The 16,908-nt window shown below is 39.7% G+C and overlaps 1 protein-coding gene across 1 annotated transcript in view; it reads right to left on the bottom strand.

Annotated features, from left to right (window-relative positions):
- The window catches only part of CNGA1 (cyclic nucleotide gated channel subunit alpha 1), a 32,874-nt gene extending 16,234 nt beyond the window's left edge, over nucleotides 1–16,640 (bottom strand). The window contains exon 1 of the mRNA XM_021701666.1: nucleotides 16,452–16,640. The gene's annotated coding sequence lies outside the window, so the exon portion shown is untranslated. The remainder of the gene's footprint in view (nucleotides 1–16,451) is intronic.
- Nucleotides 16,641–16,908: the final 268 nt, after the last annotated feature.

Here is a 16,908-nt window from a genome sequence, read left to right as displayed (position 1 = left end):
AAACTTGTTTAAAACGCAGGTATCAGGGGCGCCTGGGTGGCTCAGTCGTTAAGCATCTGCCTTCGGCTCGGGTCATGATCCCAGGGTCCTGGGATCGAGCCCCGCATCGGGCTCCCTCCTCCGCGGGGAGCCTGCTTCTCCCTCCCCCACTCCCCCTGCTTGTGTTCCCTCTCTCGCTGTGTCTCTCTCTGTCAAATGAATAAGTAAAATCTTTAAAAAGTAAATAAAATAAGATAAAATGCCGATATCAGGGTCCTGCTCTCAGAGTATGAATGAAGTACGACTTTGGGCACATGAATCTACAATTTTATCAAGCACCGTAAGTAATTCTGTTTCAAATGATTCCTGAATCACACTTAAAGGAATAGGACTTTATGCTAGGGGTCCCTGGTGCACTACCCCAGCCACATCTGTAATGCCAGGTAGAGCAGTGGGAGAGAGGAAATAACGGTCAGGAAAGCCTTGAAGGGTGCTGTTACCTCTCTGACATTTCAGATCTACAAATCTGAAACCTTTAGAATCAATTCCCGAAGACGAAATCCGCAAACAACTACTCTAACAAAAAGTCAATTTCATAACTTAAGAAATACAGGCTTTAACTTGAAAAACAGTCTATAAAATTCACTATATTACTAGAAAAAAGATGAGAAGAATCATATGATAATTTCAACAGATAAAGAAAAGGTACTTGACAAAATTCAACACCTATTCATAATATAAAACCTTAGCAAATTAAGAATTGAAAGAAACTTCCTCAACCCAATAAAAAACATGTACAATAAACCTGTAGCTAGCATCATACTTAATAATGAAAGGCTGAACATGTTCCCCCTAAAGTCAAGAACAAGGCAAGGATATTTTAGAAGTATTCAACATTGTCCTAGCTCTCTTGCAATAAGCCCCCAAAATATTTTAAAATAAAGAATAAAAATCATCCATATTGTGAAGAAATAAAATTATCTTTATTTGCAGATGACATGATAGTGTATTAGACAATCCTAAAGAACCTACAAAAAAATTAGAACAAATAAGTAAACTTGGGAAGGTCTCAGGACAAAAATCAATGTAAAAAAGGTATTTTCCTTCTGTATGTTAGCAATGAATAATTAGAAAATGAAATGAAAATGAAAATGTACATAGCAAGCAATTAATGTCTATGTCCATTTCGATGAATGAATCTTATTTACAAAATTCTCTGCCAGATGCTGTAAGAAAGAAGCCCAAAGACGAGTACGGCCTGAAACGGCTTACAACTAGTAGCAGAGAAGAAGACAAGAGCACCACACTAAACACATGGTTTGGGCCCACGAAGGGAACTAAAGTAAATATTTATAATTGCCGATAATCTCTTCAATTTCCAAGATTATTTCTTCTTTGTTTCAAAATTAGCAGACATTTTAATAGTATCATATTATAAGAAAAGAATGATAGCTGGAATATTTCTTAAACTCTAGGAGGGTTTTTAAACTCTATTTTTTAAACTCTGGGGGGGGAGTTAAAAAATAAAAAAAAATCCCTTGCAACTAAATTATGAAGAGTTTCGTGAGGAAGATGGCACAGTACAGAAGCATGGTCTACAATCAGGGTCCAAGCAGAAAAATGGTGAAATCAGATGGTTCAATAGAGAGAAATAATATCAAAGGCATTGGAAAACCTACACAGGGAAACTGAGAAAACCCAGAGATAAGTGGTAACAGGGCCCTGCTCCCTGTCCTAGAGCAGGAGAAATGCAGGGAAGAGGGAGATGATTAGAGCCTAAAGCCAGGGCTTCCAGGCTGGAAGACAGAACCGCTGTGGGAGATGCCCCCAGAGGCAAAGACTGAGTGGGAGAAGTGACTTCACCTCTGACTTCACCCCTCCTTTGCCCTCCATCTTCCACAAGTGCCTCCCAACAGCTGAATCCAAACAAAGCAGTGGAGCCTGGAAACGTAGGTTGCAGGGAAGAGGCAAGGATCCAAGCTCAAATGGAAATGAGTGCATGAGCAGGTTGGATTGAACAAGTGGAAGTGGGCTGGTAAAAAGACCTTTCTTTCTGGGTAAAGGGAAATTCGTGAGCAAAGTCAGAAGGGTAGGAAAGATGCTGTCAGGAGAATATAGATTCATCTAGTTTAACTAGAGGACACAGAGAACCTGGGGGAAATAAGTATGGGGAAGTAAGAGGATTTTGGCAAAATAGGTGCTCATTCTTCATTCCATAGGAAATAGTCATTGAAGATTTTAAGGCATGGAATGACATTATCCCAATGTACTTTAGGACAATTAATCTGTTAGCAGAGTACAAGACAAATTGAATTAGAGGCATTATAAATTCTTGCCATGGAGTCTCAGCTTGGCCTTTAATGTGGCTCATCAATTGTCTTCCTATAACCACAGAAGCTAGTCTGAGCCTCCTCCATTAGCTTAATGCCCTACTTCCAACCCCACCCCCCAAGAGATATCCCCTACTTTACTAAACTCTAGACACATTGGTCCATTCACTGATACAAATTGCTGGAGGAATGAGCCACGTTTGAATTACCACACAGCACCCAGTGAAGATGTTTGCACAGAGCAAGCACAAAAGAATATCTATGGAATTGACTCCGAGCCTGGGAGAAGAAGTTGAGGCTGTCAGAAAACTGGGTAGCTCAGTCGTTAAGCGTCTGCCTTTGGCTCAGGTCATGATCTCAGGGTCCTGGGATCAAGCCCCGCATCAGGCTCCTTGCTCTGCGGGAGGCCTGCTTCTCCCTCTCCCACTCCCCCTGCTTGTGTTGTGTCTCTCGCTGTCAAATAAATAAAATCTTTAAAAAAAAAAAAAGAAAGAAAACTAAAGTAAGATGAAAAAAGCCACTTGGTGGCTAAAGTCCTTCCATTCTCTCTTCCTTCCTCCCATTCTCCCTTCCCTCCCACCGAAAATGTTTATTCAACATCTACTAGCAGCAGGAAATGTGTTAAGTGCTATGCTATAGAGATTAACAACATGATACATGCTTAAAGAAATGCATAGTATGGTTAATAAAACAGATAAGATATTTAATAGATAAGTAACACATTTGATGGAGGCTATCTTTCGAGTCCCAATAGAAAACAAAGATACACTCAAAGTGGGGTAATTCCTCAAGAGGTTTATTTCCAAATGGACTGTTTACAAAGGTGTTCATGTAAGGGGAACACAAAGCACAGTGCAGTAACCGGGGGCTACTAATGGCCAGTTACCACCCCTAGGCTCCTAACACAAGCAGAGGGAATGGTCACCAGCCCCGCAAGGAGAGGGAGTTGTGCAGAGTAACGAGTCGTGAGGCAGTGACTTACCACTGAAGGACACAGTTGGCACAGGGCAAGCCCACAGGAAGGCTGCCACCAGGGCACCCAATATTTTGACCTCATGGCTCCCTACTCCCCCACCCCTGATGGGATTTTACAGTGGGTGACCTCAGAGAGCATGTAAATGCTTCCATAAAGGGCAGTTCTCTCCCCCAGAATACAGAATGGGGAAGGGGTGTGTTATAGATTGAATTGTGTCCTCCAGAAATGATATCTTGCAGTCTTACCCCCCAGTACCTTAGAATGTGATCTTATTTGGAAATTGGGTCTTTTTAATTAGGTGGGCTCTAATCCAGTATTACTGATGTCTTTATAAAAAGGAAAAATTGGGACACAGATACCCCCACACCCACTATGGAGATACACAGAACACTGAGAGGATGGAGGGTTGGAATAATGCATCTACAAGCCAAGGAATGCCTGTGGCTACCAGAAAGTGGGAAAGAGGCATGGAACGGATGCTTCTAGTGCCTTCAGAGGGAGTATGGCCCTTGTAATACCTCGACTGGGTGCTTCTGGCTGTAGAATGGGGACAATACATTTCTGCTGTTTGAAGCCACCCAATTTGGGTTAGTTTGTTATAGCAGAGTCCTAGGAAACTAATACAGGGTGGAAAGGAAGCCAGGGGGTCAAACAGCCAGTACCCAGCACTTAGAGGTAGGTCAGGGTCAGAGATGCCCTGGCAGCCAGGAGGAAATGCACCTAATCTTCTGCAGGGGCTGAGCTAAAGCTTCCCAAAAAGGCAAGGCTGGGGCAGCCTTGGAGACAGAGCAGACATCTGCCAAGCCTATTATGATGTGGAACAAGATTCTAGGCAGAAGCTGTAGCAAGTAGGAAAAAAACAAACACGAGAGAGAGCGCGGTGCCTTCAGGTAACCCCAGCAGACCAAAGGTTTTCACACCCCGGTGCAACAGATTTAGGCAGGATGAGAACAGGCAAGTGAGAAAGAACTTCTGTGTGCTGTCCATTCCCTTTATCACTGGACCACTTTCCGACCATAGGAACAAAGAGAGAAAGGAAAGAAATGTTTGTTGAGTCTCTGCTATGAGTCAAGCCTTCCGTTAGGTCAGCACATTTAATCCACACGAGAATCTGAGGCACGGCCTTCTGTTCTTCATTTCACCGGGGCGGGTATGAAGCGCAGAAAGGTTAAAGGATTTGCTCAAGTTCATATGACTTTTATTGTGGAGCTGGGATGTAAAAACACCACAGCAAAGCTCAAGCCCTTGCTGCACATCTCAGAAAACGCATCATATGGGAACTCGGTCAGCAGATGCCCCCAAGCGACCTTTGTTTGTCCTGCTTCATTCCTATCAGTGGGGTCTTCTCCATAAAAGTATGCCTTTGGGTGCGGCCAGTTACTTACAATGCAGTGACATAAATTCAAAAAGCATGTTAAAATATCAACTTAAGCAAAGGGGTGGTAACAGAGGGTTTTATCTTCCAATGATAGCCCTTAAGGATCCCCAACTCACCCCCAAATAATACCTTTTAAAAAAATAGTAGACTTAAAGTTTCTAGCCCACCTTCTCACCTAAGCCCCTACTATGTAGGAATTCTGAATCTACTGCTGTCCTTAGGAAAAATACCAGAAAGGATTTTTCTATAATTTCTCTCAACTGAGCTCCTTAAGGGAAGGAATAGTTTTTGTTTGTGTTTCATCTGTGTATCTGCAGCATTTAGAGCTGTGCTTGGAACCTAGCAAGTACCCAGGGATGTTTGTGGAAAGAATGAATGAGTAAATGAAGAGACAAAGGCCTGAGGCCGCAGAGCAGAAAATGGTGATGGAATGATTCCTGATCATCTTTGCTTTGCCAGGACTCCGAACTCTACTGAAGTCCCCTTCCCTGTCTCCTCTCTTTATCACTTCCTCCCAATCCATAAATCCTGGTGCCATGAGTTAGAGTTGTAAGGACACTCGAATCCGATGATCCTGTGGCCACTAGAAAGGTGGTGTGGGTATGGATCTCATTTTTTCATCAATCAGTAAGTTCTGGGCCACCAAAGCTCCTGGGTGAACCAGACAAATGCCATCTTGGACAAATCTGCCAAATGACCTGAAAGCTTCTGTGACCTGAAAGCCCTCTTGAGCACAGCCCCTCACCCCACATTCTTTCTTTTTGTATACCCACACCCTTAAGCATGCCCTTGGCATAATGTCCTTGATCTGCTGTGGAGATAAAACTATGACACACCTGTTCTTTTCTTTATTTAAATTCAATGAATTAACATATGATGTATTATTGGTTTCAGAAGTAGAGGTCAGTGATTCATCAGTCTTATATAACACCCAGTGCTCATTCCATCACATGCCCTCCTTAGTGCCCATCACCCAGTTACCCCATCCCCCCACCCCTCGCCCCTCCACAACCCTCAGTTCGTCTCCTATGATTAAGAGTCTCGGGGCGCCTGGGTGGCTCAGTCGTTAAGCGTCTGCCTTCAGCTCAGGTCATGATCTCAGGGTCCTGGGATCAAGCCCCACATTGGGCTCCCTGCTCCGCAGGAGGCCTGCTTCTCCCTCTCCCACTCCCCCTGCTTGTGTTCCCTCTCTCGCTGTGTCTCTCTCTGTCAAATAAATAAATAAAATCTTTAAAAAAAAAAAAGAGTCTCATGCTTCGTCTCCCATCCAAGTACTAACCAGGCCCGACCCTGCTTTGTCTCCCTCTCTGTTTTTCGTCTTGTTTTGTTTTTTCCTCTCTTCCCCTATGATCCTCTGTTTTGTTTCTTAAATTCCACATATCAGTGAGATCACATGATAATTGTCTTTCTCTGATTGACTTATTTCACTTCGTATAATGAACGCGCCCGATCTCATCTGATCTCAGAAGCTAAGCAGGGTCGGGCCTGGTTGGTACTTGGATGGAGGACACACATCTGTTCTTAAACATTCCCTTCCCAGTGGCCCGCCAACAGCACTCCCAGCCTCTAGGGCTGTAGAAGCAGGTCTCAGGGGAGGTGGGGTTGCAGAGATGTGCTGGTCTTTTGGCCGCCCAAGACACACTTCTGCCCAGAAGTCTCTTTAATAAGCCATTTCTTGTCAAGCTGGACGTGTCAGCCTTTTTCTTTGGTCTTATGGCTGCTTCAGCCTTTGGAGGACATTTCTCATGTACCTCCTCCTCAGAGAGCAGCTCCTGAGCGTGGGAGCTCTGCCGGCCCCAGCAACTGTTCTCACTGTGTCCTTTCATCTGTAGTAATAGTACCGCATAGGATATATATTCCAGATCATACATAGAGATTAGTATTGTGCACAGTCCCACACTCAGCATCCTGCACTGCTGAGGAATTGAGGTGCTTAGACTTTCGCCCATTTTCTTGCATCAAAGTTCAACCTCACCTCTAGGCCAGTATCTCCCAATGCACATATCCAGTTCTGACCGCCTTCCCTAGCTCCTCTGCTACGTCTCATTCATTAATTCATTAATTCATTCCATACATCATGTTAATTAATTGAATTTAAATAAAAATTCCAATAATTCATCCCAAAATTCATTCATTTTCAATACCTCCCACTAGCCACACCCCTTTCATTTAAACCCTGAAGTATTCCCTTCAGAGCCCCGTGTCCAGTGTGCCTCCAAATGGATTTCCACTTCTTTCCCTATCAAACCAGCTCTTCTTCCTGACTTTCCTATTTCTGTTCGCAGAATTGCTGTTTGAAATTTCAGTCACTTAAATTCACTTAGAACTCAGAGTTAGTTATCCGGGATTCTTTCCTTCCTGTCCAGGAACTTGATCGAGTCTTATATATTCTGTTTTGCGATTATTCTTGCCCGGACTCCCACCATATCCTTCTAATCACCACCAGGATTTGTCAGGTGCTTGTTACCCCTTGCCTTAGACTAGTCTGTTAGCTGGTTTATGCATCCCCAACCTCACCCTCCCTCCAATCCATCCTGCAAAGTACTCCCAAATTAATCCTCTTAAGGAGCATATACTATCATATTCTTTTTCTAGAACCTTCCAGATTTCACCCTTGTCTACTGAATTATTACCCTTTCTTCTGCAGCAGGGTCCCAACCTCCCTTTCTCCTCTCTTCTCCCTTCCTTCCTATTCTTTTAATTCCTTCCAAAAATATGTCCCATAGGATGAAATACTCTGCAGCCATTAAAATAAGAAGGCATTTCTGTATGAACAGGTATTGAAAGTCCTCAAAGTTTTAATGTACTACCAGGTCCAGGAAAAAAAGGATATATGTGTTCGTGTGTGTGTGTGTGTGTGCGTGCGCGCAGAGAGGGAGAGGTGTAACAAGAACAGGGTACCAGGGATTACCTGCCTCTAAGAAAGGGAACTATGGGTGGGACTGGCAGTAGGAGTGCAAGAGGGAATATTTTGTACTTTTTAAATTTTGTATCATGTAAATTAATGACCAGATACGCATAGGGACCCTCATTTCAAAATACAAAACAGTATAAAAATTATATCATCCAGGGCGCCTGGGTGGCTCAGTCGGTTAAGCGACTGCCTTCGGCTCAGGTCATGATCCTGGAGTCCCGGGATCGAGTCCCACATCGGGCTCCCTGCTTGGCGGGGAGTCTGCCTCTCCCTCTCCCCCTCCCCCTGCTTGTGTTCCCTCTCTCGCTATGTCTCTCTCTGTCAAATAAATAAATAAAATCTTTTAAAAAAAAATTATATCATCCATAGTTCTACCATCAGGAATTGTGACCTTTTGTCTTTTGTCAAATTCATGTCCACGCCTTTTATGGCGTATGAAAAGCAATAAAACTTTATCCCTAAAGATAAAGCCCTGTAAGAAACTGTCACCTCCCAGTCCCGTTCTTGTTGTCCCCCTTCCCTACCTCCCAGAAGCAACCACCACTGTAAATTTGGTGTGTATGCTAGCAGCCCATCCTCCCTCCTTTCATCTGGCTACATAAACATCCATAATCACTGCACAGTTTGGGTCATGTTGTTTAAGCATACAGAGCTGTGTCTTCATCTATGTATAATTTCGCAACTTGCTTTCTTCACTCAAAATTATGTTTTGAAAATTATTTATGCTAACACACATAGAGCTATTTCATTTCATAATGCTGTTTGTAAATATTGCAGTCTCTATATATCATGTTTTCTTCCCTTTTTCTATGTGTGTTTCCTCCTTCTATTAAGGAAAGATTGGTTCTTCCCAGTCTTTTGCTATTGTGAACAGTGCTGTAATAAAATCCTTGGCATGCTACCTTAGGCATCTATGCGAGAGTGGTTCTTAGGTCTATAACCAGAAGTGGAATTGCTCATTCTCGTGTCAGGTTAGTAGAGCTGGCCAAAGTGCCGCCCAAAGTTGAACATCACTTTATATATTCTGCCAGCCGCATACAAATATGCCATATCCCCACCAGCCTGGCCAGCCCTTCATATTGCCAAATTTTAAGGTTTTCCCCAATTTGATGAGTGAAAACTTATTTGCGCTATGGCTTTTGATTCACATTTACGAGTAAAGTTGAAAAACTCTCACGTGCCTATTGGTCATTTGGCTTTCTTTGTAAATTAGGTGTTTATATTCTTGGCCAATTTTTCTTCAGTTGGGTTCTTTCATCCATTCAACATGTAACGTATATTTATTAAATGCCTGCTAGGCACCAGCATTATTACTATCCCCTAAGTGAATATGCACCCCTGGTTCTCTGACTATTAATTGTATTTTATTTTTACCTTGCTGAAATCAAGATAAAATTCTGTCATCTACTAATGCCATTGGTATACTTTACTAATCTGTAAGTCCCTTAAATCGCATAGCAACGAATATGTGTTTACCAGTTTATGGCTTACAAAGCAATCTGACTCCTGTAATCTCATTTAACTACCATCACTGCTATGTTGTGATCTATGATAGGCTGTATTATATCACCCAAGCAGGGAACTACTTCTGGATAAAATTGAAAACTGAACTGTGAAATTCATTTTGCAAGGCTGATGTAGTACACAGACTTTAAAGCATCATCTTTAAACAAGGATAGTTCTGGGGCGTCTGGGTGGCTCAGTCGGTTAAGCATCTGCCTTCAGCTCAGGTCATGATCCCGGGGTCCTGGGATGGAGCCCCACATCAGGCTCCCTGCTCAATGGGGAGACTGCTTCTCCCTCTCCCTCTGCCTGCCGCTCCCCCTGCTTGTGCTCTCTCTCCCTCTGTCAAATAAATAAATAAATAAATAAAATATTTAAAAAATAATAAAAATAAACAAGGATAGTTCCATGTTATGCAGATCAGAGAACCCACACCACTTAATTATTCGCAGATGGCCAAAGATGATTCAGCATGTATAAGGATTCCTGTATGTTGGTGCTTTCTAGAGTGGAATTCTGTGTGAATGTTCCAAAAGATTATTATAAATGATATATTTGGTTTTTGTATGTTATTTGTTATACTGACTCTAATAAGTAAAATATGTACCTTTAAAAATAAATGATGCTCTCTTCTCCATCAGGGCAAAGCTTTTCTAAAGAAGGTGCTCTAATCTGCTAATGCAACTAGTAAAATTCAGACTTCATAGAAAAGTGCAGAACTATATGCACTAAACTGTAAACAACAGTTACCTCTGGAGTACTCTATTGTTCTCTGTGTTGTTCGAATTTTATATAATGAACACGTATTAATTTTATGATAAAAGGATAAATTTTGATATTTTTTCTCAAAAGAACACTACTTAACTTGTAGAAATGTTCATGGTACAGTGTTATGCAGAAGAAGCAGATTGTTAAGCAATATTTATAGTATCATCTAATTTTATTAAAAATTGTGTATATGTGCATAGAGAGGATAAACGCCTTAATGTTAAACATGTTAAGTTTTTAGTGGAAAGATCATTAGTATTTTTACTTTCTTTTTTGTGTTGTTCTGTATTTTCTCCTAGTTTATTTTTTTAAATATTTTATTTATTATTTATTTAAAAGAAAGAGAGGGAGAGAGCACACAGTGGGGGTGGAGGGGCAGAGGGAGAGGGAGAAGCAGGCTCCCCATTGAGCAGGAAATCAAGTTGGCAGCTTAACCAACTGAGCCACCCAGGCACCCCTAATTTATTTTTTTAATGGGAAAAAAATGGTAGTGTTTTTAAATGGAATTTTTTCAATAACAAAAATAATTGACATCAGCACTTTTCCTTTAAAATAATGTTTTCCAGGGGGCCTACGTGGCTCAGTTGGTTAGGTGTCTGCCTTTGGCTCAGGTCATGATCCCAGGGTCCTGGGATCGAGCCCCACATAGGGCTCCCTACTCCGCGGGAAGCCTGCTTCTCCCTCTCCCACTCCCCCTGCTTGTGTTCCCTCTCTCTCTGTCAAATAAATAAATAAAATCTTGAAAGAAAGAAAGACAGAAAGAAAGAAAAGAATGTTTTGCAGTCCTTGCCCAACCTCACTGTTCAGTTGCAGAGCTGAGACTGTGTCTTCATATTCGAGGATGCTCCCAGAGTTGTGTAACCACGCAGAACAGGCTTTGCGGGCTCCACCACCGAGAGGCAGCCAGTGCCTGCCAACAGCCACCTCCTGCTTGGTAAAGACATGGGTTCCACCCCAGCTCTTCCCCAAATTGCCAGTGAGACCTCGGCAGAGATCTGTCTGAGCTTCGGTTCCCTCCGCTGGGGCGGGGCGGAGGGGGAGGGGGGAGGGATGATAGTGCCCGCCCTGCCTATTGTAATGATTCTCTATGGAGAGCTAGTGAAAACAATGTATCAATATATATAAAGCAATAAAAATAATAAAATATATATAAAGCAATATTGAGGGGTTATACAAATGCAAGTTGATGATATTATTATATAGCCCCCAAGCTCACAGAGGCAAACGTCAACTTTCTCATGGAGACAACAAGAGTTAAATGATGAAAACATCTTTCTTTAACCCCTCTCCCCTTGAACTATCCCTTTGAGAGGTCAAATTTGTCAGAACAACTATTTAATAATTATCTTTATAGGATTAAAAGCAAGCCGTAACTCCCATGAAAATGAAAACAGAGCGGACACAACACTGTTGCTGTATCTGTCCTTAGCATGCACAGGGACCTGTCAGGCTCGCTAAGTCACTTGCTAACAACTCATGAAAAAAACACAATCTTTTCTCAGGGAGAAACAATTTCACCAAGGAGGCCATAATTGCCATACTTATTATCACCACCTTCACAATCCACAGACAATTCACGAAGTAGCCATCATAAAATAAAATCCCGATTGATCAAAAGCCAAGAACAAAACCATTAAATAACCAAATACATCTTCCAATACTTCTTTTTTTAGCCAAAACATTTTACAAGAAAACAGTGATATAACAGAATGGTTTAATGCCAGAAAATGTAAGCATGTAAGAGCAAAAAATTCTGTTTTGTTCACTAATACATTCCCGTTGACTAGAAATGTTTTTCAAATAAATTTAAAGACTTGATTTTAACTCTAAAATCATATATATTATGATGTTGGGGCATTGCAAGACCCTAGATCATTGAAAAAAGTTTTCTTTAAAATCAATACATTCAGAGCACCTGGGTGGCACAGCTGGTTAAGCGTCTGCCTCTTGATTTCAGCTCAGATCATGATCTCAGGGTCGTGAGATCGAGCCCTGCATCCGGCTTGGGATTCTCTCTCTCCCTCTCCCTCTGCCCCTTGTCTTTTTCTCTCTCTTTCTCTCTCTCTTTCCCTCTCTATAAATAAATAGACAGATAGATAGATAAGTAGATAGATAGATAGATAGATAGATAGATAGATAGATAGAGGATAAATACATAAAATTGGTGTGTTATACTGATCCAGGGTAAGAACAAAGACTTCCTGCAATCATTGGAGGTTTTAATGTGTTATCTTTCCACTTTCTCCTTTGAACCAGAAACTATTCAGAATTCTAAAAACTGACCCCCAAAAATTAATAAATTCTGATTAACCGAAGGTTTCCTTGCCTCTTATGTTAGGATATCTCACCCCAATATCTGTTTCACAGTGGAATTCCTCAGGAAATGCATACTGATGAGAGGTGTTTGTGGAAAGTCTTAGAGTTCCATCTTCCACAAAATCTATTGTAATTTCACCATCCATGATATATATATATATATAGACTATATTTTAAATCATTCCTTTGGCCCTAAGCACTTACTTTATTGTATATACATCTATGTTTGCATGTGTATGTCCCATTTCCTGGAGGTTCTCTAAGCTTCTGAAGGACAGAGAACTTCTTTTTCTCTGTATATGCCCTGGGACAACACAAATACAAACTTTTTATGGAAATCATAAAAGTGAATAAACATATAAAAAGGCAAATAAATACTTAGAGTCCAGCACTTCAGGTCCCCTGGACTCTAATTACATGGAGATTTTGTCAGTCATAATGAGTATTTGAAATTTAGGATAATTTTTTTCCTTCTTTTCTTACAAATTTATACCTTATACCCAAAAGGAACACATTAAGAGTACTGATATTTTTACTTGCAAACAATTTGCAGATAACAATTTAATCTGTGCTTACTGTTTTTGCTTCTCAACATTTGTTGAGCTCAAGCTGTGTAAACAGAAGCACCATGTGGCTTGCTGAGGTGTGAAGGCAAGAAAGAGAAGAGAAAGGATGGATTATTGATTAAGACAGGCTTCCAGCCTGAGAGAAGTTGGTAAAGAGAACCCTGTAAGTAGTAAAAATCTGATAGGACAATTATGTGTGTGCATAGGCCAACTCTATACAGTTGGGAGATTCACAAAAAGCTTTCCAAAGCAGGGGATATGTAACTGGATCTTGAAGGATGAGTAGGAGTTTGCCAGGCAGCACAGGAAATGAGCATTCTTGGCAAAGGAAACACCATGTGATAAAGGTAAAGAAAGAAGGAAAAAACAAATATCTCTAATGGCTGGAATTAGAATGCCTGGGTGCCTGAGGCCCCCCTCAGCACTCACGTAATATGGAGCACTTAGCATCAGTGCACTGACCCATTCTTTTATTATGATCCATTTACAGCAGTGTCTTTCCCACCAGACTTGAGAGCAGGCCCCAATGAGCACTGATTTTTTTATGTCTACAGAACTTTACATAACGTCTAGCGCATAATAATGCAAAAAATTGTTTTACTTTTGTTACTTATTTTATTGCATAAACACTAGGTCTACACCACATGTAGTGGTAATAAACATCTACACTCCATCATCATTTTAATGACTATATTTAAATAGCTATTTCTATGACAGTACAATGTGTACATTTATTATTCCCAGTTGCCTTAGAATAATTTTATCATGTTCCCTAGAACACAATGTGTTTTAAAAAGAGATTTCATCAGATGTATGAATTTTGGGAGACTCATATGCTTAATATATTAAAACTTTTAAAATCATATGACAAGGGACATCTCATTTATTGATGGCTTTTAAAAATCTACTTTGCATATCTGTAATTTTCTTTAAATAAGCTATGCACATTTCCTATTAAATACACTCTACACATTTAAATTTTTTATTTGTAAATAAGATCTATGTTTATTGTATTGACTAGTTATTACTGGTTTATAGGAGAACAATTAATTTATATATTTATTTTTGTAGCCTATTATCTTGTTGAACTTTTTATTAGTTTTAATAGTTTTAAATCAATCCATTGAAGTTTTTTTTAGTAGACAATCATATTATCCACAGGTAATATTAATTTTATCTCTGCAAACTGTATTCTTTACTTCTGTTTCCTGTGTGACTGTGTTGAGAGAAATCATAGAACAATGTTAGATAATGTATCAGCACCCTTTGTCTGTTTCAGTCTCTAGAATTTCTCCTATTTTTGCCCATTGATTTCAGATAAATCGTCTTTATTATGTTAAAGGTTTTTATTACTAATTTCCTGTTTTATCAAAAATAGATGTTGAAATTTATCAATTACCTTCTCATCAACTAAAGCCATATGAATTAAAGCTAAATTGATCTGTTCTTTGGAACATTTGTACATTTAAGGACCATTAGGTATAATTATAATCACTTGTCCCACATAGAGTGGTCAGAGAACGTACGTAGGCTGCGTACTTTTTTTACTACGTTAGCATAGTTCATAGCATAGCTCAAAATCTTCACACAGCGGTTGTCTGCTGAAGGGGCGGTACGTTATATTTCTTCTTTAAGGGCTTGTAGTACCAGCTGTGGAAGGTTTGGTTAGCACCACAGCCAAAACTTAAAATACGGCAGCCCAGTTCCTATGTACTCTTACCCAAAGTGAAAGGTTCTGGCATTATATGGATTTATTCCTTTGACCTATTGATGGGGACACAATAGGACAGTGCCTGGAACACAATAGGTACTAAATAATATTTGTTGAATAAATTAATAAGTAAAAAATATTTAAGTTACAAGTGGCATTTTTTTGGAAGTAGTTCTTGGACCCTTCTTTCAACTTTGCCTGTCATTTTTCTTCAATTTAATTTTTACTTCTAAAATTAAATTTTGACATTTATTTTTGGAGAAAATAATCATTTTATCCATACTTTTTACACATATTGACTTCACAGCCCCCAAAAAATTACCTCCCTGAAAAAGAGAAAGATCTATAATCGCTGTTTTCCTATCTTCACTTAAAGACGTATTTGACAATTCTTCCCCACACACCCTACCTCTGCTTTTTTTTTTTTTCATTACTAAGGGGTAGGGTCTTTAATTTTAAACTTTCCTTATTATTTCTAACTTTGACTGTGGGCAGAGAATGTAGCCTGTATACTTTTTTTTGCCTTACTGAGATTATTTTGCCATCAGGGTTTATAAACATTCCAAGTGTAGAGAAAAGAGGGTGTATCCTCTATGGTATAGAAAGTATAATCAATAACTATTAGGTCTTCTATTTACAGTTACTCTGATACTCCACCTCACCCTATCCTCTTTTGTCTGCCTGCTTGATCTAACAAAGACATGAGTGAAAGAGGTGTATGGAAAGAATGCTAAGCAAAGGAATGAATGTAACTGAACAAATTAAGGGGTATATAAACAAAAAGATCAAAATGTAAAAAGCCAATTATAAGACATGTTTATTGATAGGAACATTTTAAAAACTTAGTTTAGTAATGTCTAACTTTCTAATATAGAATGAAATGACAAGTATTTATAATCCTGTAATCTTGGCACTATAAAAAATGATAAAGAGTAGGGGTTTTTTTAAGATTTTATTTATTTATTTGAAAGAAAGAGAGTACAATTGGGGTGAGGAGCAGAGGGGAAGCAGACTCCCCATTGAGCAGGGAGCCTGATGCGGGGCTAGATACTGGGACTCTGGGATCATGACCCTAGCAGAAGGTAGATGCTTAGCCAACTGAACCACCCAGGTGCCCCTAAAGAGTAGTTTTTAAATTTATAAAAATAAAACATGACAGTAATGAAGAGTCTAATTAAAATATACATGGCTATCATGGAGAATTAAAAGAAGGTAAGGTGATTCCAATTCTGGCTCTGTCACACACCAGTAGTATTTTGCCTTTAGGAACCCACTTAATCTCTTTAGACCACTTATTTATCTCTAAAAGGGGGATGTGCAGGTTGCTATAATAATGGTTATAAAGTACCTACCACTTAAGTTCTCCATGGGTTCATATTTTCAGGAGCTAATTTTTTATTAAAATTTATATGAATTTGGGCACCTGGGTGGCTCAGTCGTTAAGCATCTGCCTTCGGCTCAGGTCATGGTCCCAGGGTCCTGGGATCCAGCCCTGCATCGGGCTCCCTGCTCAGCAGGAAGCCTGCTTCTCCCTCTCCCACTCCCCCTGCTTGTGTTCCTCTCTCACTGTGTCTCTCTCTGTCAAATAAATAAATAAAATCTTAAAAAAAAAAGACTTATATGAATGTAACGGTATTCAATCTTCAAACATTTTAAAGAGAAAGAAAACCCAGTATATGATACTTCCTTTGCAGAAAGACACATCTGCCAAAGTTATTATTTCTGAATTCTAAAAATGAACTTGAAATTTGCAAAAAGGAGGTAGTATTTACTGTGTTGTGATACTCAGATTAGTAGAATCATATTACCAGGTCTTTATTTATTATTATTTTTAACTAAAAATGTATTTTAGTAGAATATTCACTTATCTGTGAAAAATACAAGCAATCATCGGCTGTAAATAGAAAACATGTAAGATAGAAAACAAAGCAAATGCTGATACTTTAATAAATCAAAACAGAGTTATAAGCCTATGTGAAAATACAACAGTAATTACAACTGGTTTCTTACCTTTAGTTGCTTAAGCAATATATCTGTGTCTTCTAGAAATGGAAGTCAGTGGTATATCCAAAATAAACAGGGATATAGTGTAAATCTTGACATTGTCAAAATCCAGGTGCTAATTTTTTTATATAATAAATATGCTGATCTTTTTCCTTTCTGTAAACATGTGCAAACGGCTAGTTTTCCTAATCATTCCCAAGGAAAGAAACAGTTCTGTGGCATTGTCAAAGGAGGATTTTCATGGGTCAGTATTGGATTTGCGGATTTATATATGGATGAAAATAACAGCAACCAAATCACCATTATCCTTAGCTTGACCCGGACCTTATTAATATGTATAAGAGTTAGGGATAAAAGGGGGTTGCTCAGAATTACACCTCTTAACAAATCTGAAAGTGAAGTTAGCCAAGGGGAATACTGCCTAATGGATTTTATTAAAGTTACACTATCAATTCACCGAAGG

The sequence above is a fragment of the Neomonachus schauinslandi genome, chromosome 2 (genome assembly GCF_002201575.2).
Source record: "Neomonachus schauinslandi chromosome 2, ASM220157v2, whole genome shotgun sequence".
Lineage (NCBI taxonomy): Eukaryota > Metazoa > Chordata > Mammalia > Carnivora > Phocidae > Neomonachus > Neomonachus schauinslandi.
This window is presented reverse-complemented; position numbering and strand designations above follow the sequence as displayed.